This window comes from Canis lupus, chromosome 4 (genome assembly GCF_048164855.1).
Source record: "Canis lupus baileyi chromosome 4, mCanLup2.hap1, whole genome shotgun sequence".
Taxonomy (NCBI): domain Eukaryota; kingdom Metazoa; phylum Chordata; class Mammalia; order Carnivora; family Canidae; genus Canis; species Canis lupus.
The window spans coordinates 60,097,414-60,123,474 of NC_132841.1; the positions used below are offsets into that span (position 1 = coordinate 60,097,414).

The following is a 26,061-nucleotide window of genomic DNA, read 5'->3' on the forward strand; positions in this document are numbered from 1 at the left end:
ATAACATATAGAGAAGTTAAATCACTGTGTTGTACATCTGCAACTAATGTAACATTATGTGTCAACTATACTCAAATAAAAAATTTTTTTTGAAGAATTTTTGTCATGAAGTTAAGTGGAATGAGATAAGGAAACTGAATGTGCTTTGTAAAAAAGACATTCTCCTAAGCAGCAGAAGATCTTTTCTTTGTCCAAATGAAATCGTACTGTAGGGCGGCCCGGGTGGCTCAGCGGTTTAGCGCCGCCTTCAGCCCAGGGCCTGATCCTGGGGACCCAGGATAGAGTCCCGTGTTGGGCTCCCTGCATGGGGCCTGCTTCTCCCTCTGCCTGTGTCTCTGCCTCTCTCTCTCATGAATAAATAAATAAAATCTTTAAAAAGAAAGAAAGAAATCGTACTGTACATCCATATATCTCTAGTATCACCAGTGCCGTGGCTTCCTCTCCAGTGTGTGTCTCCAACCCATTCTCAAATCTCCATTGCCACCACCACCCCTCCAGACCAATTGTCACTCACCTGGATCCTGCTGCAATAGGCCTACCTCATCTCCCCCAGACCGCACCTGCCTCTTTCCAAGTTCAACACCCACAGACTGGCCAGAGTGGAACATACGTGCAGAGTCGCGCACAAATCCTAAGTGTTAAGCTTGATGAACTGAACACACCTGTGTAACCGGTACCCGGCTCGAAAGCAGAACACAAGCAGCACCCTGGAAACCCCTGTTTCCTCTCCAGGATAACCACTCCTCTGACTTCTAACCCCAGATTAGTTTTGCCTGCTTCTGAGCTCTATATACATGGGTTAATACCACGTGTACTATTTTATAGCTGCCTCAATTCCTGTATCACTGCTTTTGTCAGACACATCCACAGCATTCATTACGTACCGTTCTAATGTGTTCCTTTTCGTTGCCATATAATATTCCATCGTCTAACTACATCAATATTTATTCAGTCAAGTATGGGAGGCATTTCAGTGGTTTATAATTTGCAGCTATGACGAAGAGTGCGCTTGTCCATATTTTTGTCTCCGGTGCCTATAAGCATGCACTTCTGTTGGGTACCTACCTACCTAGGAGTAGACCTACTTTATCACAGAGTGCACACATGTCTACAGAACGGTGTTTTAAAGCACAGTCACATTGTAGCATTTCCTCTCTTAGAACTTCCATGACTTTCCAATGCCTTCAGAATAAACTCCAAGCTTTTCATCTCAACCCACAGAGGCCTCACATGCTCTGGCATGCCCTGACCTCTCCCTCTTTCTACCCCAGACCTGGCACAGATTGCTTTCCCACCATATTGACCTTCTACTCATGCTTGGAGCCTGCCAAGGAGCCCACCCAATTGATGGGGTGCAGTTTGCAACTGGCCAGCTCTTACTCATTCTTTATGTCTTTTTTTTTTTTTAAAGATTTTATTTATTTATTCATGATAGTCACAGAGAGAGAGAGAGAGAGGCAGAGACACAGGCAGAGGGAGAAACAGGCTCCATGCACCGGGAGCCCGACGTGGGACTCGATCCCGGGTCTCCAGGATCGCGCCCTGGGCCAAAGGCAGGCGCCAAACCGCTGCGCCACCCAGGGATCCCTCATTCTTTATGTCTTAGGGCAAGTAGAGTTCTCTCAGAAAGGCCTCTTCTGATCCCTCAGTCAAGAAGAGCCACCACCATATTGTCTCTCACCGCAAAGCTCATAAGTGCAGGGACCCACAATTTGAAGTTGTCTAGTTGTTCACAACTACCTCACCCAGTAGACTGCCAGCAACAAGAGAATGATACTGTCATATTCACCGCTGGACTCCCCAATGCCCAGCACTGGGCAGGAACAGAGTAGGTAACATCTATGTGGTAGAGAGTAGGTAAGAGAAGACTCAGGACCTTGAAGTCTCCTAGAAACCAAGGTGCAAATCTTGGCTCAATTACTTGCTACTCTTGTGCCTTTAGGCAAGTAACTTGAGTTCCTGGGCCTCAGTTTTCTCCTCTGCGAGACCAAGATAATCCTGCTGGCCTCTCAGATGGCTCATAAGGATGGGGTGACAACATAGGTATGTACATTGCCTAGCACACTCGTGGGCACATGGTAAGTGCTAGTTAAGCAGTGGCTTTCCATGGGTCAGTTCACTGGAGTCTCAACACCACGGTGGGGGCAGGCACTGTTTAAATCCTCAGGATATTAGGATGCCTGGGTGGCTCAGTGGCTGAGCGTCTGTCTTTGTCTCGGGTCATGATCCGTGGTCCTGGGAAAGTCCCACATAGGCTCCCCACAGAGTCTGCTTCTCCCTCTCCCTATGTCTCTACTTCTTTCTCTGTGTCTCTCATGAATAAATAAATTTTTTTTAAATCCTCAGGATATTAAACTCAGGCCCAGGGAAGTTCAATATTTTGCCCAATACCTCCAGCCCTTCTCTACTGCAGTATTGGTGGTAGCATGTGAACGATCAATGACAACAGGGGAAGGAACAGTGGCAAGCGCCTCAAGGCCAGCAGCCCTGCTCACCCCACCCCCTGACATCCGTTCATCCCCACGGACCCCGAAGGTCAGGAGTACGGTACGAAAACCACTGGGTTATGGAAACATCTGTGGTTATTAATAACTGGGAAGGAAAAAATAGAAAGATCTGATCACAGGAAAAAATGTTAACTTCTGTATAACAAAAGCCATCACAAATGAGGCCAAAAGATAAATGAGAGTGTGGGAGAAAATATTTAAACTTCATATAACAAAGACTTACCATCCCTAGCGTGAACATGCTCCAACAAATAAACTGGAAAAATACAGATGACCCAATGGGAAAATGGGCAAAGATCACAAACAGTGCACAGAAGAAGAAATTAAGATGGTCAACACACATATGTCTAAGCAGGGAAATGAAAATTCAATAATCAGCCCCCATAGATCTCCTAATCCTAGCAAACAGGAAAAATATTGGTAACATTCATGGCTGATGAAGGCAGAGGAAAACCAACACTACCATACCCATTGTAAAAAAAATTACACCTTTTAGGAAAAAATTTGAAAAATTTTATGACAATAAATAAACATGTGGGGTGCCTGGCTGGCTCAGTTGGTAGAGCATGCAACTCTTGATCTCAGGGTTGTGAGTTCAAGCCCCACATTGGGTATGGAGCCTACCCTCCCCCCAAAAAAAAGCGACAATTTTCAGAAATGAAAACAATAATACATAGTGAAATACACAAGAATAGACACCACAACATTCTTGTATAACAAGAACTTAGAAACACCCTGATTGCACCAATATAGTTGCATATTATGTAGCTATTAAAATCAATGAAGTAGGTTCATGTGTGCCAAATTACAATTCTCTCTAAACCGTGGGAAGCCAAAAAAGGATGTGAATGAATAATGCCTAATTTCATGGAAAACAGAATAAGCATCTCCAAATCACCTTGAATACTTGTTTAAGCAAAGAAAAGTAGGAAAATCAAATTTCTAATTACAGTGTGTCAAAGAAGTTGGACTGGGGGGTGTTAGTTTTGCTTCAGATATGTTTTTAAATTTGAGTTGTCTCAATGACCACACATTTTTTTTTCTTATAAGTAGGGTCCATGCCCAGCAGGGCTCAAACTCACAACCATGAGATCAAGACCTAAGCTGAAAAAAAAAAAAAAAAAAAAAAAAAAGACCTAAGCTGAGCTCAAGAGTCAGATGGCTAACTGACTGAGCTGCCCAGCACCCCATGATAGGTACATATTTTATAAAAAAAAAAAAACTAATTAATAAGCCTTGCTCATTGATAATGACTCAATAAATGTTGCCTGCCTGTCTACTCTCATGAAATCTTTTCTGCTTTAACACTTACCTTGCTTCAGCTCCTACAATTAAGCTTCTGGTTGGAGAAAAGGTGTTAATTGTCTTCGGAACAACCTCCTCTGATTAACCTCTTGACTTGCTCTGCTGCCCGAACTTCCAGGGGAAAGAAATCTGATTGTGTGATTATTCTAAAATGAGACATATGTTCTGGATATGGAATACATGCACATGGTAAAAAAATAAAATAAAAACAGAGTATATTAGTGAAAAGTGAACCTCGTTCTGTCTCTGGTGTCCTGACCACCCAGCCCTATACCAGTTTCTTTTGTATCTTTCCGGAGATAATCTAGGTATGTACTAGCATGTACACATATATATTCTATTTTTTTTAAAGCAAATGCTCTACATATTGTCTATACACACAAACAAGTGTGTTCATACGGAAGATGCCTTTCGATTTCTTCTAGTCAGAACCTGATTTGTTCCAAGGTTGCATTTCTCTCCTTGAGAAACCAAATTCCCCCACTGAGATAGTCCATCCATCCATCCATCTATCCATCCATCCATCCATCCATCCATCCATCCATCCATCCATCCATTTATCTATCCACTAACATCCTCTAGCAAGTATTTGGTGAGCACTCACTCTGTGCCAGACTCTAGGCTAAAAGTTAGAGATATAACAGAGAAAAGATAAGGTCCTTGCTCTCACCTAGCTGACCTTCTATTGAGAAAGAAACAAATTATGTAGAGGAAAACACATAATTGAAGAAAATTAACACATTAGAGATAATGGGATGTGCCTTGAAGATACTCATTCTCAGTTAAGAGAGAGAGTGAGGGAGAAGAGGGCACGTGGGGAGAGAGCCTATTTTAGATGGAGTGGCCAAGGAAGATCTCCCTCAGGAGGTGACATTTAAGCTAAGAACTGAATGACAAGTAGGAGCAAATGTTACTGGTTTCCTTGCTCTGATGATGTTCCAATGAGACATTCCACAGGCAGAATTTCAATCTGATCCAAGTGGTGAGCAGGGTGGGTTCTGAAGTCCTGGAAACCTTCATCGGAATCCCAGTTCTGCTGGTGACCCTTAGGCAAATTATTTAAGCTCTCTGTTGCCTCAGTTTCTTCATCTGTAATATAAGGTTATATAAAAATAGTGCCAACCTCATAGGATCACAGTGAGGATTAAGTGGGTTAAGCAATGTGGGCTTCTCAGGCCGGCATAAAGAAAGTGAGTGATCCCGAAAATGAGAATGTTAAGAAAATATGATAATGTTAGGCGAAAAGTCGAACATACAATCGATAAAAGAAAAAATTGGTCAAATTTTCATCAAAATTAGAAAGGAAATTAAGAGGTACAAACTTTTTTTTTATGATACAAACAAGGCAGTCCGGGTGGCTCAGCGGTTTAGCACCGCCTTCACCCCAGGGCATGATCCTAGAGACCCAGGATCGAGTCCCACATCGGGCTCCCTGCATGGAGCCTGCTTCTCCCTCTGTCTCTCTCTCTCTGTTTTTCATGAATAAATAAATATCTTTAAAAAATAATATAAACAAGCCACAAGGATAAAAAGTACAGCACAGGGAATATAGCCAATAATATTGAAATAATGCCGTATGGTGGCAATGGTGAGCACTGAGTATTGTATAGAGTTGTTGAAACACGATGTTGTACACCTGAAGTTAATATCGCACTGTATGTTAACCCTACTCCAAGAAGAATTTGTTTTTAATTGGAAAAGTTTGTTCTGTGAGAAACACTGTTAAGAGAATGAACAGACAAGTTACAGTCTGGAAGAAAATATTTGCAAATCACGTATCTGACAGAAGGCTTATATTCCGAATATAAAGAGAACTCTCAAAACTCAACAGTAAGAAAATAACAACCCAGTTAGGAAATGGACCAAAGACTCGACCAGATATTTCACCAAAGAGGATATACAATGGCAAATAAGCACGTAAGAAGATATTCACCAGCATTAGCTATCAGAGAAATGGAAAACAAAACCATGCTGAGACACCACTGCACATTTATTAGAGTGGCTTAAAAAAAACCTGACAGTACCAAGTGTTAGCAAGATTTGGAGAAACCATAATCCTCACGCATGGCTGGAGGGAATGTGAAGTGATACAGGCACTCTGGAAAACAGTTTGGCAGTTTTTTACAAAGCTAAGCCTATAAAAAAAAAAAAAAAAAAAAAGCTAACCCTACACTCACTATATGACTCAGCAACCCCAGCAACCCCATTCCTAGGCGGTTACCCTAGAGAAATGAAAACTTAGGTTCATATGAAACCTGCACACAAATGTGTGTAGCAGCTCTATTTATAATCACCCCCCAACTAGAAGCAACGCAGATGTCCTTCAAGGGGTGAACGGGTAAACAAACTGTGGTTAGTCCATTCTCTTAGAAAGCTACTCAGAAGAAAGGAAAAAGGTGCAAACGATCAATGCACACAACAACTGAATGAATGGGAAATTAGCCCGTCTCAGCAGGTTCCATGCTACGGGATCCCATTTCCCATTCTTGAAAAGACAAAGCCAGAGCAATGGAGAACAGATCAGTGTATGTGTGTGTGTGTGTGTGTGTGTGTAGGGGGCAGGAGTTGTAGGTCTACAGAGGGGCACCTCCAGGTGGGTTTTGGGCTCATGGACCTGATTTGTATCCTGATTGACTTGGTGGTTACACCAATCTACACATAGGCTAAAATTCATAGAAATGTACCTGAAAGTCAATTTTACTTAAGGTGAATTTTAAAAATGAGAAAAAAATAGTGATCAATGATACTGTCATTCTAACCCAGCCACTCACTGCCAGTCCCTCCTCCCTCCTTTTTCCTCATTCTCTGCAACCAAAAACTTCTTAAAGAGGAGCCACCTTCCACCCCCTAAATATTTGAAAGCATCCTAAGTAACCTGGCTTTGTTGCTCTGCACACAAAGCTAACACATTTCTGTTGGAAAGGAAGGAAGGAAGGGGGGGCGGAGGGAGGAAGAATTCAATCATTACAGAAATGTGTGTAGAAGCAAAAGCCCTCAGGAATCCCACCTTCCAGAATTAACCACTGACAGAAGCTTCCACCAGAACCATTTCAAAGCAATTTTATACAGTTGTTTCCTCACAAGGTTCAGAACCCATATGGTGGGATGTACTCTGATTGATTGTTCAAGGAAACAAGGAGGGCCTCGGGGAGAATGACCTTGAAAGGTTAACATCCAGGACGCCAGCCCATCCTCACATCAAGTCAAAGCATTTCACAACTGGACAGAGTCTTCCAGTGATCTGGTTCATTAAGGATCCTCCAGGCCCACCCTGTCCTTCTCTGACACCACCCCCAACGAAGCTCTGTGTCTCGTGGCAGCCTGTTGCCCACAGCTCACCCTCCCACCGTGTGTGCGTGTGTGTGTGTGTGTGTGTGTGTGTGTGTGTGTGTGTGTCTGGGCTGCCATTATTTCCAGCTCAGCTAGCTCCATTTGCAATCACTGTTTGGGGTCATTTAGTCAACACTCAATAAATCATTCATTGGCCTGTTCCTTGCTTCCTCATTCCAAAATACCTCCTGAGCAACTCACCTAAGCCAGGGTCTGTGCTGAGTCATAGAAATACCTTGGTGAACAAGACCCACACAGTTCCTGCCCTCCTGGAGCTTCCATTCTAGTCAGAGAGAGCAACTAGCCGCAAATGACTCCATTGCGTGCGTATTCCTCAGCATCTGTGCTGAAGCCTAGTAAACAGAGGTACATGGTGTGGTGAGAACACAGCTGGCCAGTCCAGCTTCCCTGAGAACAGGGATGAAGCTGAGACCTGCAGGTGAGCAGGAGCCCGGCCAGAGTCAGTGGGGAGGGAAGTGCATTTGAGGCAGAGGGAATGGCATCCCCAATCGCGTGTATTGTGGGGACTGGTGGTGCTGGGGTCACCACAGTGGACAGGACATGATGGCAGCTCTCCAAAATGTTTTGGGGACTTTTGCCACTGGCTTTGTGGCCTCCTTTTCCATCTCCCTGCATGTGAAACAGAACTCTCTGAAGTCAGAGTGATGTAGACTCACCAGACCTGGGCTCCTAGGAGCTCATGATGTGTGCGAAAATGGGAAAACAACTTAATCTCTCCATGTCTCATTTTTCCCACTTGCCGAATGGGTGTGAAACAGCAACATACAAGGGTTTAACAAGGTAATCCACGTAAAGCTGTGATCACAATACGTGGCACTGCAGCAGTGTTTGGTTCACGGTAGCTTGTGCTGTTATTAATATCATTAGAGACTCCAGGGTGCCTGACCCTGGAGCTGTAGTCTCTTTATAGTCACATATAAAATTAACACAGAGCCAGGGAGGGTCTTCCAGCCTCTGGATTCCTGTTCACAAAAATCCAGGCAATGACTTGGTTGGAATGACATTCCTTGAATACATCAAGTATATTTTGGGAGTGGCCTTAACATTTGTTAGTAACACAGGCTGGAGGGTAAAGGACAGCTAAGACCCACCAAGGCTCCTTAGATGACAGATTGGTGTTGCTGGTTGACATCAGCCCACTCCCATCTCTGCGGTCTGCCCTAAAGCCAGACTCCCATCCAAAGGATTCCAACTATGCCGTCAGTAATGAGAACCCCACGGAGTCCTCTCTGGGCTGAGGAGTCACGGGGTTTGCCTTCCCAGAAAAGCACCTTTGCTTCAGTGGGAGTGTGCCTTTGGACTGATAAAGACTCACCCTGTCCCGTTATGGGTAGGAATATTGCAAGGGGGTGAAGCTATTTTTTGCCTCATGTTCTATCTCTCTCCGGCAGGCACAGTGACATTGCTTGGGATCAAATAGCCCCAGCCATAGAAGGTCACGGAGCTGAAGGGTAAAAGGCCTGGCTCCCAAAGGGCCAGCTTGGGGGTGGGCGGGATTATTCGCATCACCAGATGGGGGTCTCAGGACCTGTAGCTGTCCTCCCTTCCATCTGCTGGACCAGCCCCAACCTGCTGTCCACAGGACTCCTGTTGAACCTTTTCCCTGGACCCAGAGTCTGGTGGTGACTTTATTTTTAGCCTATGATTCCCCAAGAATGCGGGTGGGCCTCTCTGAAGCAGGGGGAGGGAGGAGGGAGGAGGAAGAGGAACTCCAGGGCCTGGAGGGCCAGGGAGGACACAGCCCAGCCCAGGCCCTGAACTCAGCGCTGTGACCGCCTCCTGTAGGGACAGGGCCAAGTCCTCTCCTTTCTTGCTCCAATCCATCTCAGGACCAGCTCAGCCCCATGTCCCTGTGTTCCCCTTTTCTTCTTTCCTGATGACCCTAGAGACTTTTTGTTGTTCCAGCTACCCCTGCGTTCTTGGTCCGTTGGGCTTCTCGTCCTCAACCACAGTTGGTATGGAACAGGACTCGTCAACAGCACCCCTTTCTTCCTGCCTCTAAAGAGATGTCCCTGGCCCGTCTCCTGGGCCTGCCTGGCACCAGAGTAGGTGCTTAATAAATATGAATAGACCGAAGGATACATCTCATTGCTCTTTCCCATAGGCAAAAGGCCTGAATAATGTAAGAACTAATAAGGGGAAGTCATAGTGGTTTAGAAACTTAAAAAACCCTTAAGTCATTGTCCCTGGTTGCTAGTTCCTGTCTCTTTTCTGAGAACTTCCCTGGAGCCCCTGGGCCTCAGCTTTGTCTGTGTGATCCACGGGGAAATGCACCTACCTCTTCTTTCTCTATTCAACCTTTGGTCTTCCGTTGACCCTTCTTTCCTGGATACCCAGGCCCTGCCCCATGGAGGGTCTGGCAAAAGGGAAACCATCTGGTTGAGCTGGCTCCAGCCTGGCTCCGCCACATACTTGCCTATGACCTAGGGCAAGGTGCGCTGCCCCTGTAGGAAGTTGTTCAGCTGCCAGTGGGGTTGTTGGGATGACTGGGTGGTCTTGAAGTAAAACGGCTGGCACATAGTGGGTGCTGCAAAATTGGTGGTGGTTGTTTTATTATCATGAAGGAAATAGTGCAGAAAACCGAGCCTCCTTCTTTCATGCTATACCTGGTCATTCTTGTATTTATAGGAGGCTTTAATATTTTATAAAGCACTTTCACATCCATTAGCTCCTCTAATCCCCATACAACCCCCTCAGAAGGGCCGAGTCATTATTACATGATTGTTATTCCCATTATACAGATAAGGATGCCCATGCTCCAGAAAAACACAGATGGGTCTTGCTTGCCATTATGTTGTCAGTGCCTGGCATGGAGCAGGTGCTGAGAACAAAAGAAAGTAAAATGCTTTTGAAGGAATGGCCTCTACAGTGTAATCCCATGCAGGATGCCACTTACTGTTTCCTCCGCTATAGAGTAGAGATTGATATTGTAGGATATACACAGGAAATTCAAATTCTAGAACTCATTTTCACAGTAAGCCTTGGTCTTTTAGACAGGCAGAAAGGGAGGGAGGCATGTGTACCAAGCCCTTTCCCCTTCTCCTAGAGAGACCAGTTGGTAGGTTCAGGAGAATAACTAGTGCCTCTAACAGGGACATAGTTAGAGCTCATTCCTAGAAGATCCCCAAACTAGATCCTCAATGTCCTCACATACTGGGACTTTGGTTTCTCCTGGTTTCCCCAGCCAGAAGCTGAGTTTTAGACGGGAGACAGGCCTATGTGTGGGTGGTCGTGGGGAACAAATCTCAGGGGAAATGGGAAGTCTTCTAGTGTAGAAATTACAATTTCCTCTAATACTGACACTGTGGGGAAAGCATTCTGCTGCGTTTGTAAGAGATGGGGTGGGATGGATGAAAATGAAAGGGGAAACCAAAATATGTACCATCCCTTTTTAGGTCAAAAATCATTTTATTAATTTAGGGACATAAAAATGTATGGTGTATAAGCTGATTTCACTGCAAATGGTCACAATCAGCATATTACATTTCAAAGTATAATCCTTGGGGATCCCTGAGTGGCTCAGCGGTTTAGCCCCTTGCCTTTGGCCCAGGGCGCGATCCTGGAGTCCCGGGATCGAGTCCCGGGATCGAGTCCCGTGTCGGGGTCCCTGCATGGAGCTTGCTTCTCCCTCTGCCTGTGTTTCTGCCTCTCTCTCTCTCTCTCTCGTTCTCTCTCTCTCTCTCTATCATAAATAAATAAATAAATAAATAAATAAATAAATAAATAAATAAATCCTTTTTTAAAAAGTATGATCCTTGCTGTCAGGCAATAATTATAAATCGGTGATTTACTTCTAATTCATCGACTTTTTTTTAAAAAAACAGAGCTATAGCTACTAAGTTTCTGGAAACTTCTTCAGCTTGCCTGCTGAGGAGAAGCAGAAGTCACCTGCACTTGACGTCAAGAAAGCCTCGAATGTTATGGAGCTTGGGGCTGATGAAGAGACACCATGCATCTTTTACAAAGGTTGCCAAGACTGTGTAGGAGGAAAGACTCCAACTCACTGATGACAACATTTGTCCCTTGAAAATTTTCTCATCATTGTGTGTGTTTTGTTTCCTAGTGAATGTAGTTCATGGAGGGGGGGGTGGCGTTCCTCAGAATAATTTACAGGGCTTTTAGGTTCTTGGAACTGAGCTCACTCTATCACAGAAAGGGAAAACCGGGGAACTGATTATTAAAGCTGACATGTATTGAGCACCTACTATGTGGGAGCTGGCCACTGTTCTAATGGCTTCACACTCATTCATTCATTTAATCCCAATAACAGCCCCATAATATAGGTACTATCATTATCCCCATTTCACAGATGAGAAAACCAAAGTTTAAGGAAGCAAAATGACTCGTCTAAGGTCCCATGGCCACCAAGTGGCAGAACCAGGATTTGAACATAGGTCGAGAGCAAAGCGGTGGGTGGTTTGGTATGAAAATCAGTCAGGCTCCAGTCAGCCAGCATTTAGTCAAGTTACCTCCTCCAAGTGAAAGAGGGCAAACTCCCCCTCTCCAGCCCCATCGTCCCATGGAACCACTCAAAACCCTCTTCTTCCCAGATTCCACTACAACAGGAACACTTCTGTGACTTAGGTGGTTCATAAAAGCACACCAGTGCTCCTAAAATATGGCTTTAGATTCTGAACTCAGAACAAGTGTCAATTCTTTACATTTTCACTTTATTTATTTTGACTTTTTTTTTAGTCTAGTTATTTTTTAGCCATCTCTACACCCACTGTGGGGCTCAAACCCACAGCCCCGAGATCAAGAATTGCATGCTCTTCCAACTGAGCCAGTCAGGGGCCCCTGAATTTTCATTTCATTTTATTTTATTTTTTTATTTTTAAAGACTGTATTTATTGATTCAATATATAGAGAGAGAGCCAGAGAGCACAAGCAGGGGGAACAGCACAGGGAGGGGGAGAAGCAGATTCCCCACTGAGCAGGGAGCCTGAAGTGGGGCTCCATCCCAGGACCCGGGGATCATGGCCTGAGCTAAAAGTAGATGCTTAATCCACTGTGCCACTCAGGTGCCCCTAAGTTTTCATTTTATTTATTTATTTTTTTAAGTTTTCATTTTAAACGAATTCTTTCTTCCACCCCTTTTATAAATGATGAGGTCACTGGGGCAAGAAAAGACCAATTCCTAATCTGCTCCCAGCTCTGTATTACTCAGGATGCTCTAACTAGTCTTTGTGGGACCTAGTGAGGAAGCACACATTTCTGACCCTTCCCATTTACTCTGACACTTACTTAGGCAGTGCTGGGCCCTGAAAGGCACTGGGAACTCAGGTGAGAACAAGGCTCTGTCCTCTTCCAGCTGACCTCCTAGTGAGTGACGCTACTCAACCAGGAAACACCGAGAATTAAATTATGGAGACTAAGTGCTCGGAGGGAAATCCCATTTTTGGATCTGGCGACGCCCAGTGCCCAGTCCAGCTCCTGGCCACCAGGGCTTGGGGGGTGGGCAGGAGAACACCCACAAACCACCCACTGCCACCAAGACCGAAAGTGTGTAAGAGGAAGCCCCCAAGCCAGGGGGCACGGAGTGCTGAGTCTTGCAACAACGGCGATTCCCCAGCCGCAGAGGGACCGCTTCCCCTTGCTGACCCATGCCCAGGTCACCCTGCCCTCGGTGCCCGGGAGCTGTGCGGAGTTGACACTGGCGACCGCTTCACGTCCAAAACCTCCCTATGGCTTGGCTTGATTTTTGACATGACTTCGGGAGTGCAAAGTCTACCTTGGTAGTGTTTGGGCAACTTATCTTAAATATTTTATCTTCGGAGAGATTTGTTTTTCAAGAGCAAAATTTCTTCGAAGAACCAAAGAAGTCCCTGGAATAAAATGACACTAGTCTCCCCAGGGCTGGGCTTCTAATCCCACCTGTACCTGCACAGCCGTGACCCAGCAGGAGGATGGGGACGGGGACCGCCTTCGTCCCTCACTGGCTGTACCTCAAGAGTCCCGAAGCTGCTTTCTCGTCCACGATGCCAACCAGTCCTGACGACGACCGGCAGGAGGGCAGAGGCTGTTCCCCCCACTCTGGGGAGCAGAGCCGGTCATTTGCTGGGCAGCACTCGGGCACAGCTGAAGGACTCCAACCCTAGTGCTCTCTTGCCCATCACAGTTTCCCGACCTCCCGCCTGCCGAGTCCTGCCAGATGCCTATACCACCCAGACCATTAGCAGGATACTTTATAGGTGGCCCATCTTTTCCCTTTAGCTTAAATGCTTCTGCTTGAAAGCGAAACTTGGTTTCACTGCCCTAATTGGAAATCTGGTTTCACTTACCATAAATGGAAAGCAGCCATGAAAATAAAGGCAAGGAAATGCTCTCAAACCCCGGCTAGACGCGTCTCCCGCTGAAGGCTCTGCGCCTGAGGCCTGATCTCTCTTTGTAAAAAGGGAGAGTGGCAGCGGCAGAGGTGGTAAAGGCAGCCTAGTTCCCAGCGAGGCTTTCTCCTGGAAGGACTGAAGCAGAACTGAGAAAGTGAACTTTCTGGCTGTGAGAATCATGCCCCACCTCTCTTGGAGGCAGCAGCCCCTCAGGAGGGCTTATTTTGCTCTTGGGGAAAAAAAAACAAACAAACCTGTGGGTACAGAGCAGAGGCCTCACCCTGGGCCACCCACAGGTCGGTTCCCCAGAGCCCCACCCCCGCAGCCCCCCATGTGTCTCAGAGGCCCTCCTTTGCAGGGCCTCTTGTCTCGGCCTCCTCAGCATGAGGTCCTGAGCTCCACTGCTGCCCACTTGGACCCTAGCACAGGGTCCCTCCTCAGCATGAGGTCCTGAGCTCCACTGCTGCCCACTTGGACCCTAGCACAGGGTCCCTCCTCTCACCCACCGGCTGCCTTCACAGGCGCCTACCCTTAGCTCCATGCAGTGCAGCAGCCCCTCCTGAGCACTCCCCCCGCTTCCCACTTGGCCCCCCTCTATCTAGCCTCCACACCCAGGTGCCTTCCAGAGCCCAGATCCAATCTGGATCCTGCCACTTCCGGGCTGTCCCCACACAGCCCTCAGGCTCCCGGCCCCCCGCCCCCCCAGACTCACTCCTCACTCCTTCCAGCTCCAGCCCTAGGGTCTCACCATGTTGGGCTGCCTCACTTTCTTACCAGGCTCTCCCTTGACTGCAGCAGCGTAAACAGTGTACGTGAAGCCGCTGCAGCCGCTCACTGTCACCCACTCATTCTTCCTGTCTCCGGGTAAATGCTACTGTCCCTGGGCAGTCTCTCCTCCTCTCCCTTGAGGTAGCACCCTGACCCCCACCCCGACCCCAGGCCTTGACAGCCCTGTGTTTCTCCCATCCCTCACACTGGGTTGGAATCGTCCGTGTCTGTTGCTGCAGGGCCCAGCACGGGACCAGAACCGCGCGGAGCCTCAGAAGCGCCTGTGGATTGCGTGGAGGCTTATTGATTCCCTGCACACCAGTCCCCGCTCCCACTTTCCACCTGTCCCGCCCTCTGTCCTCCTCTAACCAAATTCTGTCTCTCCCTGCTTTGAGGTTCCAGATCGGTTCCCGCCTCTTCCGTGAAGTCATCCCTGATTGCTCCAGCCCAGCAGAGCTCCCTCCAGTTGAACCCCTACAACATCTGTGTCATGGTTGAATGAATGAATGGGACATGTTATAAATGGAACTGAGTGAGAAAACAATTTAAGACTCAAGCTCACTGTAATGGCTTCTGTGTTTCTAAGGGGGAAGCGTGGCCCCCAACAGTGGAAAAATAAATCTTTAAACTGTTTACTTCGGGCAGCCCGGGTGGCTCAGTGGTTTAGCACTGCCTTCAGCCCAGGGTGTGATCCTGGAGACCCAGGATTGAGTCCCACGTCGGGCTCCCTGCATGGAGCCTGCTTCTCCCTCTGCCTGTGTCTCTGCCTCCCTTTCTTTCTCTCTCTCTCTGTGTCTCTCATAAATAAATAAAATTAAAAAAAAATAAACTGATTACTTCTTTGGAGAGGCTGGTGGGAGAAGAAACAATAGGCTGAAATCGCACAGCTTTTCTTCTGTTTTTTCTTTGAAATAAAGGTGAGATCCTAAGAAAGACTCTTTCAAAAAAGTACTTGGCTTGGAGAGAATAAATACTAGCTGTACATGGTATAGAATCCAAAAGGCAGATGGTGTGTCCTTGGCACACCACGTTAATGAACCTTTGAATGTGCAAGGAGGTAGGTACAAGTGAGAGTGGGGAATCCCCTTGCCTCAAGTGATACGGTGAGGAAAACTGCACTCCTGGGGGAGCCCACAGGGGCAGAAAAGTGGACTCCAAGAGCAAAGGGGCAGAGCACTCAAATGGAGTTCCAAGGTCCTGAAGGTGGTGTCCGGAGAGGAGGTCTTAGGGCTTTGTGGTCCAAAGGCCTCCAGGCCCAGAGCTGGCCAGCATCTACATTACTGTTGCTTGCCTTACTGACCACACACACCAAGGCATCGGTATATGGGGCTGCGCTCAAACCTCTGGAGGGAGAGTTCTGGGGGCAAAACAAGGAAAGACAGCTTTAATTGCCTGGAACCAAAACAGCTGCAGAGGGGTACCTGGGTGGCTCAGTCGGTTAAGCATCTGCCTTCAGCTCAGGTCATGATCTCAGAGTCCTGGAATGGAGCCTCACATAGGCTCCCTGCTCAGTGGGGAGCCTGCTTCTCCTCTCCCTCTGCCCCTCTGCCCTTCCCCGCTGCTCTGGCTGGCTCTCTCTCAAACTTTCTCTATCTCTCAATAAATAATTTTTTTAAATATCAAAATAAATAAATAAATAAATAAAAAAGGCCAGCCTCAGAAAGAGCAGGAACCCAGGGCATGGGGACATAGGGAGGATAGAGGTCCCTGGGAGCTTGTGGAAACTCAGAGAGGGCATCACACTTCCCATAGAGGAGGGCTAGAACTCCAGCTAATTTGATTTAATCTCAAAAGACACAGGAAAGGGATGCCTGGTGGCTCAGTGGTTTGGTGCCTGCCTTCGGCCCAGAGCGTGATCCTGGGGTCCTGGGATGGAGTCCCACATCGGGCTCCCTGCATGGGGCCTGCCTCTCCCTCTGCCTGTGTCTCTGCCTCTCTCTCTCTCTGTATCTCTCATGAATAAATAAATAAAATATTTTTAAAAAAAGACACAGGAACTTAGTTAACATTAGGATTACAAGGAACCTTGCTTTATATTACCATCTTTTGTTTGTTTACTAACATTCTGCATTCTCGACTATAGGCTGTCTGAGGCCAGGGACTGGCTCTCATTTGTTCTGTTCCATCCCCCTCTCCCCACCAGCACTGAATCCATTTTTGTGGCAGCTTATGACAACATCACTCAGCAAGGATTGTGACTGCATAATTCATATCTACCCCCAGTACACACACACTCACACACACACACACACACACACACACATACACACTACGTGGAAACAGCCAGGAGAGGGCAGAGGCATCATCTGGGTTCCCAGGAGTCCCGGGCCCTCACCTGGCCCCCACTACCCCTATGTTGCTTGCAGCAACCTTGGGGAAAAGCCCTTGACTAACTCAGCTTTTGTTTCCCACACCCTTCAATCAACAACTCAAGGAACCAGAAAGCAATCTTTATGGCTGTCATTCTAGCTGGATTGTAGAAAGTACAAATAAGGCCGTTTCCAAATAATTCCCAAACTGTTCAGATATGAAGTTTGTAATGGGCAGAGACTGGCATTGGCCGGGGAGCAGGGCAAAGCAAGATTACAGGAGGCCTCTGTAACTGTTTACTGCGGCTATAGGCCTGGAACCAGCTCCAAGTCAAATACACATACAAAGAGGAGGCTCGAACCCCACCTCATGGGGCAGACCTGGCCGTCTTGCTGCCTCCACTGGAGAGATAAGGAAGCAAAGACAGAGAGGTTAATACAGTCATGTGAACATCAATAGGTTAGTCTGGAATTAACCCCATTATGCCAATACCTAATTCCTGACTTCTGCAAGTCTCCAAGTTAGCAAATTTCTGCCAACTTGAGGTTTTCATTACCTTATAGAAGAAAAAAATTCTCCAAAGGATGCCACCATTATTTGTTTTTTAAAGATTCTGTTTAGGGCGGCCCAGGTGGCTCAGCAGTTTAGTGCTGCTTGCAGCCTGGGGTGTGATCCTGGAGACAAGTCCCACATTGTGCTCCCTGCATGGAGCCTGCTTCTCCCTCTGCCTGTGTCTCTGCCTCTCTGTGTGTCTCTCATGAATAAATAAATAAATGAAAATTAAAAAAAGAATAAAGATTCTGTTTATTTGAGAGAGGGAGAGAGAAGAGCAGGGTGAGGGCAGAAAGAGGAGCAGGGTGAGAGCAGAGGGAGGAGCAGTCACCCCTCTGGACTCCCCAATGAGCAGGGAGCCCCAAGCCAGGCTCCATCCAGGGACTCTGGGATCATGACCTGAGCTGAAGGCACATACTCAACCAACTGAGCCACCCGGGCTCCCCTGATGCCACCATTATAACAGTGTGGGACTGTTGGGGCTTATGGTCAGACCAGGTACTCATCAGCTTGGTACTCTGGATTCTTGATATCATTCAGTTTAAATTCTTAGTTTTAATTATTTGAGTGAGCCAGAATGCTCATGGCAAGTACAGGTGCGGCATTTTGCTGAGCCCAAATTTAAATCTCAGCAACGGGGCCTGGTATCCTGGAAATATTAACAGCCAGTAAATGAGCCGAGCCTGCTGTCCAGCAGCTACATTTCAACATTGCTTTGTTGTTGTCACTTGCCAGGTATCCTGCAATTCTCAGGAGGTAATCCTCCCACCACCCAAAACAAACAAACAAACAAACAAACAAACAAACAAATCTTTGACTTTCTGTAAAATATGGTTCCTTGAAAAATAAGCCAATTTGTGCTGGTGATAGAAGGGAAGAGTAAGAGAAATATATAAGCTCATGCTGGTCCTTAAGCCAGGAAAGAGAAGTTGTGGATAAACTATTGAGTGGAAGATTGGATCAGGTGGGGCTCAGATCCTAACAGTGAGAAAGTTCACCTTCTTCTTTAAGTGGTAACTTTAAACAACAATTTACAAAACTATTTTAAGAAATCACCAGCAACCACACTGACAAGAAAAAACAACTCTTTGGTAAGCAAGAGAAGAAACTGGAGAGAATTGGAAAAGGCATTCGAAGCGTAACCCTTGATGGAATTGGGGAGTAATGCAAATACCTGAGCAAAGACCACCAAAGGTACAAAGGGCTTGCAAAGGTCTCCAGCTGTTAGTCTGAAGGAGATTGGAGGTCCCGCCGGGAGGTCTGGCCTCACCGGATCTACTGGCTCAGCCTTCACTCTTACCCCCGCTCCCAGCCCAGCTCAATGGAGATGTCATGGCGGCTTGCCATCTAGTGGCCAAGATGATTACTGCAGTAACTGCTTTGAGCTTTCTCTAGATTTCATTACACCTTCATTCTCTAAAGTTTTTTTTTAAGATTTTATTTATTCATGAGAGATACAGAGAGAGAGGCAGAGACACAGGCAAAGGGAGAAGCGGGCTCCACCAGGGAGCCTGAAGACTCCAGGATCACGCCCTGGGCCAAAGGGAGGCACTTAACTACTGAGCCACCCTGGAGTCCCAAGATTTTATGTTTTTAAGTATCTCTACACTCAACGTGGGGCTCGAACTCACAACGCTGAGATCAAGAGTTGCATGCTCTATCGACTGAGCCAGCTAGGAACCCACACCTTCATCCACTTATTTTTTCCTTTAATGCACCGTTGTGTGTCTGATGCTGAGGCCATGATAGACAACAATAGATATAGCCTTTCCTTCAGGAACCACATAGTCTAGTGGAGGGGAGATGACACATAAAATACAATATGAGGGTAAGATCATGAAATACCATAGGGAGCCAAGAGAACTGTCAAGGAGACATGTAAGCTAGATTTGGTGGTCAGAGAAGACTTCCCAGAGGAAATGCAACCAAATTTGGGACCTGAAGATGAGTAGAAGCTTGTTAAGCAAAGGAGAGGAAGGGAGAGACAGCCTTCCAGGAACAGGGAACAGTGTGCCTAAAGCTGGGTGTCAAGAGTACACGACCAGTTCATATAGGGCTTTAAGCTTTGTTAAGAACGTTGAATGTCACCACTAAGAGCAGTGAGAGCCATTTCTTTTGCGGGGGGAAATTAAGAAAGCCATAGAATTTGAATTTTCTCCAGGCTGTGGCTTATCTGTCTCTTTCTTAAAGCCCATAGCCTCACACCCACCCCTGAAGAGCAGCATGATGCTTTCTTTAATTTTTTGTTTTCCTCCGGGGCATGAGTTGCTCATCCCACACACCCTTGATCTTTCTCTTCCTTCTGTCAGCAAAGAAGTTGGTCTCACATTGTAATCATTCCTAAGCTAGGGCAGAGCTTTAGCTCCAGCCAGAATAGGCCTGGCAATGCCAAACTTCTTTCTAGGGCCAAAGACCTTGATGGGGAGACGGTGGTTACTCTCAGGGTGAGGTCCTGGGTACCTCATGCATCAGCGTCCTCTGGGCCATTTGTTAAAGAGGTGCTCTCCAGATCCCATCCCAGGCCCGCACCGTCCTCTTTCAGGGTAGGGTGGCCCTGGGATGGGCACCGGTGTCCAGGTGACCCCACTGCCTCACTCAGATTAGAAGTACAGGTGCAGTGGTCAAGAGCGCAGCTCTGGGGTCAGTGCCCTCCATGGTTCAGTCCTGGTCTTGCCTCCACTTCATGTGGCTCAGCTGTTTGACCTTAGGTCACTTCCATCATCTCCCTAAGCCACTACTTCCTCTTCTTAAAGAGGAGAGTAACAGGGTGCCTGGCTCGCTCAGTCAGAACAGCATGCAGCTCTGCATGCTCGATCTTGGGGTCATGAGTTTGAGCCCCATATTGAGTGTAGAAATTACTAAAAAAAAAAAAAAAACTTAAAAAAAAAAGGAGAACAATAATCATAAAACCTACCCATTAGGGTTATCGAGAGGAGTAGTTGAGATTATGCGTGCAAGGCACTTGGCACAGAGTCTGGCATGCAGGAAATGCTTGAAGAACAAAAACCGTCCTGTCTTGGATCCCATTTCACTCACAAATGGGCGTGGGGGTGAAGGGCAGCAGGCCTGGGTAATCAGGGGCTGGGATCTAGCACTCAACACACCCCCAGGAGCGGGCTGGTGCCTAGGGAAAGTCAAGAGGCCTAGGCACACCAACATGTTACCCAGAGAGGAGGGTGAGCCAGGGGCCAGAGGAGCCAACAACCTGGGGGCAGCTGGGGAAGCCTTGACAGAGGGTCCAAGCGCATGGCAGCCAGGGGGTAAGTGCAATTCTCCATTAAGTGTTCGGAGAACCTGGTAGGAATCTTGGCTCCGCCAACTTCAGGTAGCAGTCTCGATCCTTGCCACTACAAACCAGCCTAAGCGAAAAAAAGGATTTTTTGATTCATTCAACTGAAAAGCATGGAAGGTCAATGAATTCATTTTAAGTAATGTCATCAATCTGTCTCCAGTGCTCGGCTTGCCTCCTTTCTGTCTTAGCTTTGTTCTCAGGCACACATGCTCTGGTCATGGAGAAAAGTCAACCAGCAGCTCCCAGCGTCGCTGTGCAAGTGGCAACCCCAAGAGAGACACAGCATCTCTTCTATGGCAGCTCCAGCTCCGGCAAACATCCGGAGGCCTGCCTTGGATCACACGCACACCAGTGAACCAATCACTGTGACCAGAGCAATGGGATGTTCTGGTTGGCCAGGCCTGTATCATGTATCCAATCAGGTATCCAAACTACCTGGATTGAGCATAAGGAGTCCTCGGAGTAAAATAGGGGCCTTGGGCAGCCCCAGTGGCTCAGAGGTTTAGCGCACCCTTTAGCCCGGGCATGATCCTGGAGACCCAGGATCGAGTCCCACGTCGGGCTCCATGCATGGAGCTTGCTCCTCCCTCAGCCTGTGTTTCTGCCTCTCTCTCTCTCTCTCTCTCTCTCTGTGTCTCTCATGAATAAATGAAATCTTTAAAAAAAATAATAAAATAGGGGCCTTGGGATCCCTGGGTGGCGCAGCGGTTTGGCGCCTGCCTTTGGCCCAGGGCACGATCCTGGAGACCCAGGATCGAATCCCATGTCAGGCTCCCGGTGCATGGAGCCTGCTTCTCCCTCTACCTGTGTCTCTGCCTCTCTCTCTCTCTCTCTCTCTCTCTCTCTCTGTGTGTGTGTGACTATCATAAATAAATAAAAATTTAAAAAAAAATTTGAAAAAAATAAAAATAAAAAAAAAAGGGGCCTTGATTCTGGAGGAAGGCATGAGGACAAGTACAAGAGTCCGTGTGAGACATCCCTGTCACCAGCTGTCCCTGGAGCCAAGCACCTGGGCACCTGAGCATCCTTGTCATGGTGCCACAGCCATCACAGGCTTGGTCCTTGGGCCGGGATTCTTGCAGCCCTGGAAGGCAGGTAGGAGGAGCCTCGCCTCTCAGAGTGGCTACACCACAGATGGTGCTTGCTGAAGACGCAATTCTAGGGAGCAGCAGGTGCAGCTGGTATGCACGAGTCCCCAGCTGGATTTCTCCAATGTCCTTCAAGAGAGGTGGTGAAGGACAACAATTGAGGGACCTTATCAGGAGGGGGAAGAGGAGAGATGCTAAAATGCCCCCAGCTCTCCAGAGGCTAGGACTCCTCAACCAGCATGCTGAAGACCCTGGGAAGCCACGGCCTTGGGCTAGGAGGGCATCAGGGATTATGCTCAGTTACTCTGGACTTTCCCCTCCCTTCTTCCTGGGCCACCTCCACCCCCACCCTAGAACCTTCTCAACTCTGCATTCCTCCTCTAAGCGTACGCCTTCACTCCAGATACACATCTCTGGGGCAATTGTATTCATTTGGTAACTAGATTATCACCTAGAATGGGCCCCACCCCATACCAGGAGCTATAGTGAATCCCCAGACAGGCCTAGCCCACAACCTCGCAGGGTGCACAGCTCTAAAAAGTGTGCATCCTTCATTTTTAATTGCACAAGTTATGCACGAAGTGATTCTCTTTGTAAAATGTTCCAACAATATATTTACTACTGAGGCCAATTGACTTTTCCCAGACAGGTCCTCCCTCAAAGTACCATCAGTTACTCATTTGGTGCATAGCTGTAAAATATGTCCTACATACGCACTTCCCAATATGTTCACATGCAGAAATGTATAGCTTTTGCTTGGTTGACAATTACAACAATAAATCCCAAAGAGTACACGGTGAAGACTCCCTTTTACTCCATCTCCCAGCTGCTCCATGCCCTCCCAGAACAGTCGCCGAAGTCACCAGCTTCCAGATAAGCTGGGAGAGAAGTCAGTAAAACTTGTCTGTGAAGGGCCGGATCATAAATACTTTAGGCTCTGTGGGCTTATGGTCTCTGTCACAACTAATCAACTCTGCCACTGTACCCGAGAATGCAGCCGTAGACAATACGTAAATGAATGAGTGTGGCTGTGTGCCAATAAAACTTTATTTAAAGCCGTGGAAATTGTGAATTTTATATCACCTTCACATGTGATGAAATACTATTCTTCTTTTGGTTGCTTTTCAAACATTTAAGAATCTAAATACCAGTCTTAGCTCGCTGGGGATGCTAAGACAGGAAGCAGGCTGGATTTGGCCCTTGGACTGTTGGATGCCAACCCTGGCCTCCTCACGTAAAAAACAAATATGCCCCAACATTCTTTGCCCTCTTTCTTATTTATGTGAGGAGACCACACTATACACATTGTCTTATACCTTAATGTTCTCATTTTGTGCTATGTCCTAGAGATCATGTCATACAGTGCTCCATGCAGAACTTATCCACTTTTGCCTTTGGCATATTACATTTTATTCCATGATAATGTATTTAGCACAGTTTCCTTAGCCAATCACTTGTTCATGTGTGTGTGAGAGTGTGTGTGTGTGTGCGTTTTGAGCTCTATTGAGATCTAATTCACATACCATACAACTTATCCATTTTTAAGTATACAATTAAATAGCCTTTAGGGACACCTGGGTGGCTCAGCCAGCTGAGCATCTGCCTTCAGCTCAGGTCATGATCCCCCAGTCCTGGGATCCAGCGCCAAGTCAGGCTCTCTGCTCAGTGGGGAGCCTGTTTCTCCCTCTCCCTTTACTTGTTGCTCTGCCTACTTCTGCTCACTCGTGTTCTCTGTGTGTGTGTGTGTGTGTGTGTGTCAAATAAATGAATAAAATCTTTTTTAAAAGGTGGGGGGGCAGCCCCGGTGTGCCGCCTTCAGCCTGGGGTGTGATCCTGGAGACCTGGGATTGAGTCCCATGTCAGGCTCCCTGCATGGAGCCTGCTTCTCCCTCTGCCTGTGTCTCTGCCTCTCTCTCTCTCTGTCTCTCATGAATAAATAAATAAAATCTTTAAAAATATATTAAAAAATAAAAAAAAATTTAAAAAGGGGTATCTGCAGAGCTGTGACATGGCAACACGGTCGATTTTAGAGCACTGCCATTACTTTGGGAGAAACCCCTCACTCCTTAGCGATCATCCCCATCCCTCATAACTCCCCTGAGCTATAGGCAACTACTAATCTATTCTCTGTCTCTCTGCCTATTTTGGATATTTATAGAGAACCATACAATCTGTGGTCTCTGTGAAAAGCCTGTTTCACTCAGCATGAAGTTTTCCAGGTTCATCTCTGCCCTAAGCAGGTGTCAGGACTTCATCGCTTCTTACTGCAGAGTGCCATTCTACTGTATGGCTCATGTATCCATCAGCTCATGGACATTTGGGTGGTTTCCACTTTTTTGACTATTGTGAATAATGCTGCTAAGAACATCTGTGCACGGGCTGTTGTGTGAACACATCGTTCCATTCCTCTTGGTTATATATCTAGGAGTGGAATCGCTGGGTCTTATGGCAACTCTATGTTTAACCATTGGAGGAAGTGTCAGTATGTTTTCCAAAGTGGTCGCGCCATTTATATTCCCAGGGTCAATGTATGAGGGTTCTAATTTCTCCATAGCCTTGCTAACATTTGTCATTATCTGTTTCCCCCCCCCCCCCCCATTATGGTTGTAAAGCAGGATCTCATTGTGGGGCATATGTGTTTTTAGCCAAATATATTTTCTAAAAAATTCATTTCTAGATCTTGGACTTTTCCCCATGTGATTACATACAGATCCTTGTGCTTTTTAAATGCTACATAGTATTGCTAAGCACAGCTGGAGTCCTGTTCAGCCATTCCCTTTGATGGCTAACTGGGCTGTTTTTAACTTTTTACCATTACAAACAACAAAGCAATGAAGATTCTTGTTGTGCACAGAGGACACATTTCTTGAGGACAGTCTTAGAAGTAAAATTGTTGGGGCACCTCGGTGGCTTAGTCGATTGAGCGTCTGCCTTGGGCTTAGGTCATGATCCCAGGGTCCTGGGATTGAGATCTGCATACTGGGATCAAGCCTCATGTTGGGCTCCCTGTTCAGCAAGGAGTCTGCTTCTCTGTCTGCCCCTCCCCTTGCTCATGCTCTCTTTCTCTCTCTCAAATAAATAAATAAATAAATAAATAAATAAATAAATAAAATCTTTTAAAGAAAAGAAGCCAAATTGCTGGATTAAGGGCTATACACATTTAAAATTCTTGAAGATTTTATGAATTACCCTCTGCAAAAGCTCCACCAATTTACACTCCACCAATGGTGTATGAGAATATTCATTTCACTACCGCATGCCAGCCCTGGATTTTAGCCCTTTCATTGGTGCCAAAAGCCTTTTCCTTACATTTGCAGTTCCTTCATCAGTGTCAAGTTGACTAGGCGCCTTATCCTAACACATGGCTGTTCTCTTTGGTGCTAGGGGCCACCCCTTTTGTCTCTGTGTCTTCCATGCTGCCCAGCATGGAGCTGAGAGCAGCAGCGGGTGATAAATGCGAGTTAGGCACTGTGGTTTTTACATGACTAAAGTGTGTTCTTTTTTTTTTTTTTTTTTAAAGATTTTATTTATTTATTTGAGAGAGACAGAGATGGAGACAGAGATAGCAACAGAGAGCACGAGCAGGGGGTGGCAAAGTGAGAAGCGGGTTCCCCACTGAGCGGGTGGCCCAATGTAGGACTGGATCCCAGGACCCCGGGATCATGACCTGAGCTGAAGGCAGAAACTGTTTTTTTTTTTTTAAGATTTATTTATTTGTTCATGAGAGACACACAGAGAGAGGCAGAGACACAGGCAGAGGGAGAAGCAGGGTCTCTGCAGGGAGCCCGATGCGGGACTCCATCCCAGATCCAGGATCGCAGTCTGAGCCGAAGGCAGATGCTTAACCTACTGAGTTACCCAGGGGCCCCTAAGGTGTGTTCTGAGATCCACAGAATTCACAGTGTCTCAGTTCTTCAAGATCTCACTGTGCATGCTGAGCTTCTCTCAGAGCTGTGTTGTCCTCCAGGCCTTAAAGAAATCAGAAGTCCTGGGCTGGTCTAGGGAGAAATTCTTTAGTAACCAGCAGAATGACTTGAACACCTGGCCAGCTTGGAGCACAGGAGTGTGTTTCAAAATAGGTCTTAGGATCCTGGGAAGCAGGTTCTTCTGCTGGATACTTTCCGATACCATCATCCAAACGGAACCAAAAAAAAAAAAAAAAACAAAAAAATCCAACCAACAAAAACCCCTCAGGGGTCAGCTAAAGCCATCCCACTGTACAGACTAGGAGATGGAGGGAAGTGGCTTGCTCCAGGTTCCACAGCTAATCAGTGGGGGAACTGTGAGTGCAACTCAGATTTTCATTCCAGCTCAGTGGTCTTTCTTCAAAACCTGTGGAATCTGAGGGTTCCCCTCTAAACCCTGTCCCAAGCTCCTCTATTCCTAACTGGACACCATGGCTTCTCCTAGAAGGCAGCAGAGTCGGGATTAGGGCCCTGGTTGTCAAACCAGACCGTCCTGAATTCAAATCCCAGCTCAGCCTCTCAGGTCTACTTACTCTACCCTTTGATCCTCGGTGTCTTCTTCTCTGACAGTTAATATTACCTACCTCACAGGGTTAT

The 26,061-nt window shown here is 46.8% G+C and overlaps 1 long non-coding RNA gene across 14 annotated transcripts in view; it reads right to left on the reverse strand.

The window, feature by feature from the left end:
• The window catches only part of LOC140632488 (uncharacterized), a 45,917-nt gene extending 27,519 nt beyond the window's left edge, over positions 1-18,398 (reverse strand). The window contains exons 1-4 of one of the 14 annotated variants that reach the window (XR_012030076.1): positions 13,044-13,431; positions 9,442-9,690; positions 7,344-7,495; positions 3,820-4,901 (exon numbers count right to left, since the gene is read on the reverse strand). This is a non-coding gene — a long non-coding RNA (uncharacterized lncRNA). The other 13 variants (XR_012030077.1, XR_012030082.1, XR_012030088.1 and 10 more) reach the window with 13 other exon arrangements.
• Between the last annotated feature and the right edge of the window lie 7,663 nt (positions 18,399-26,061).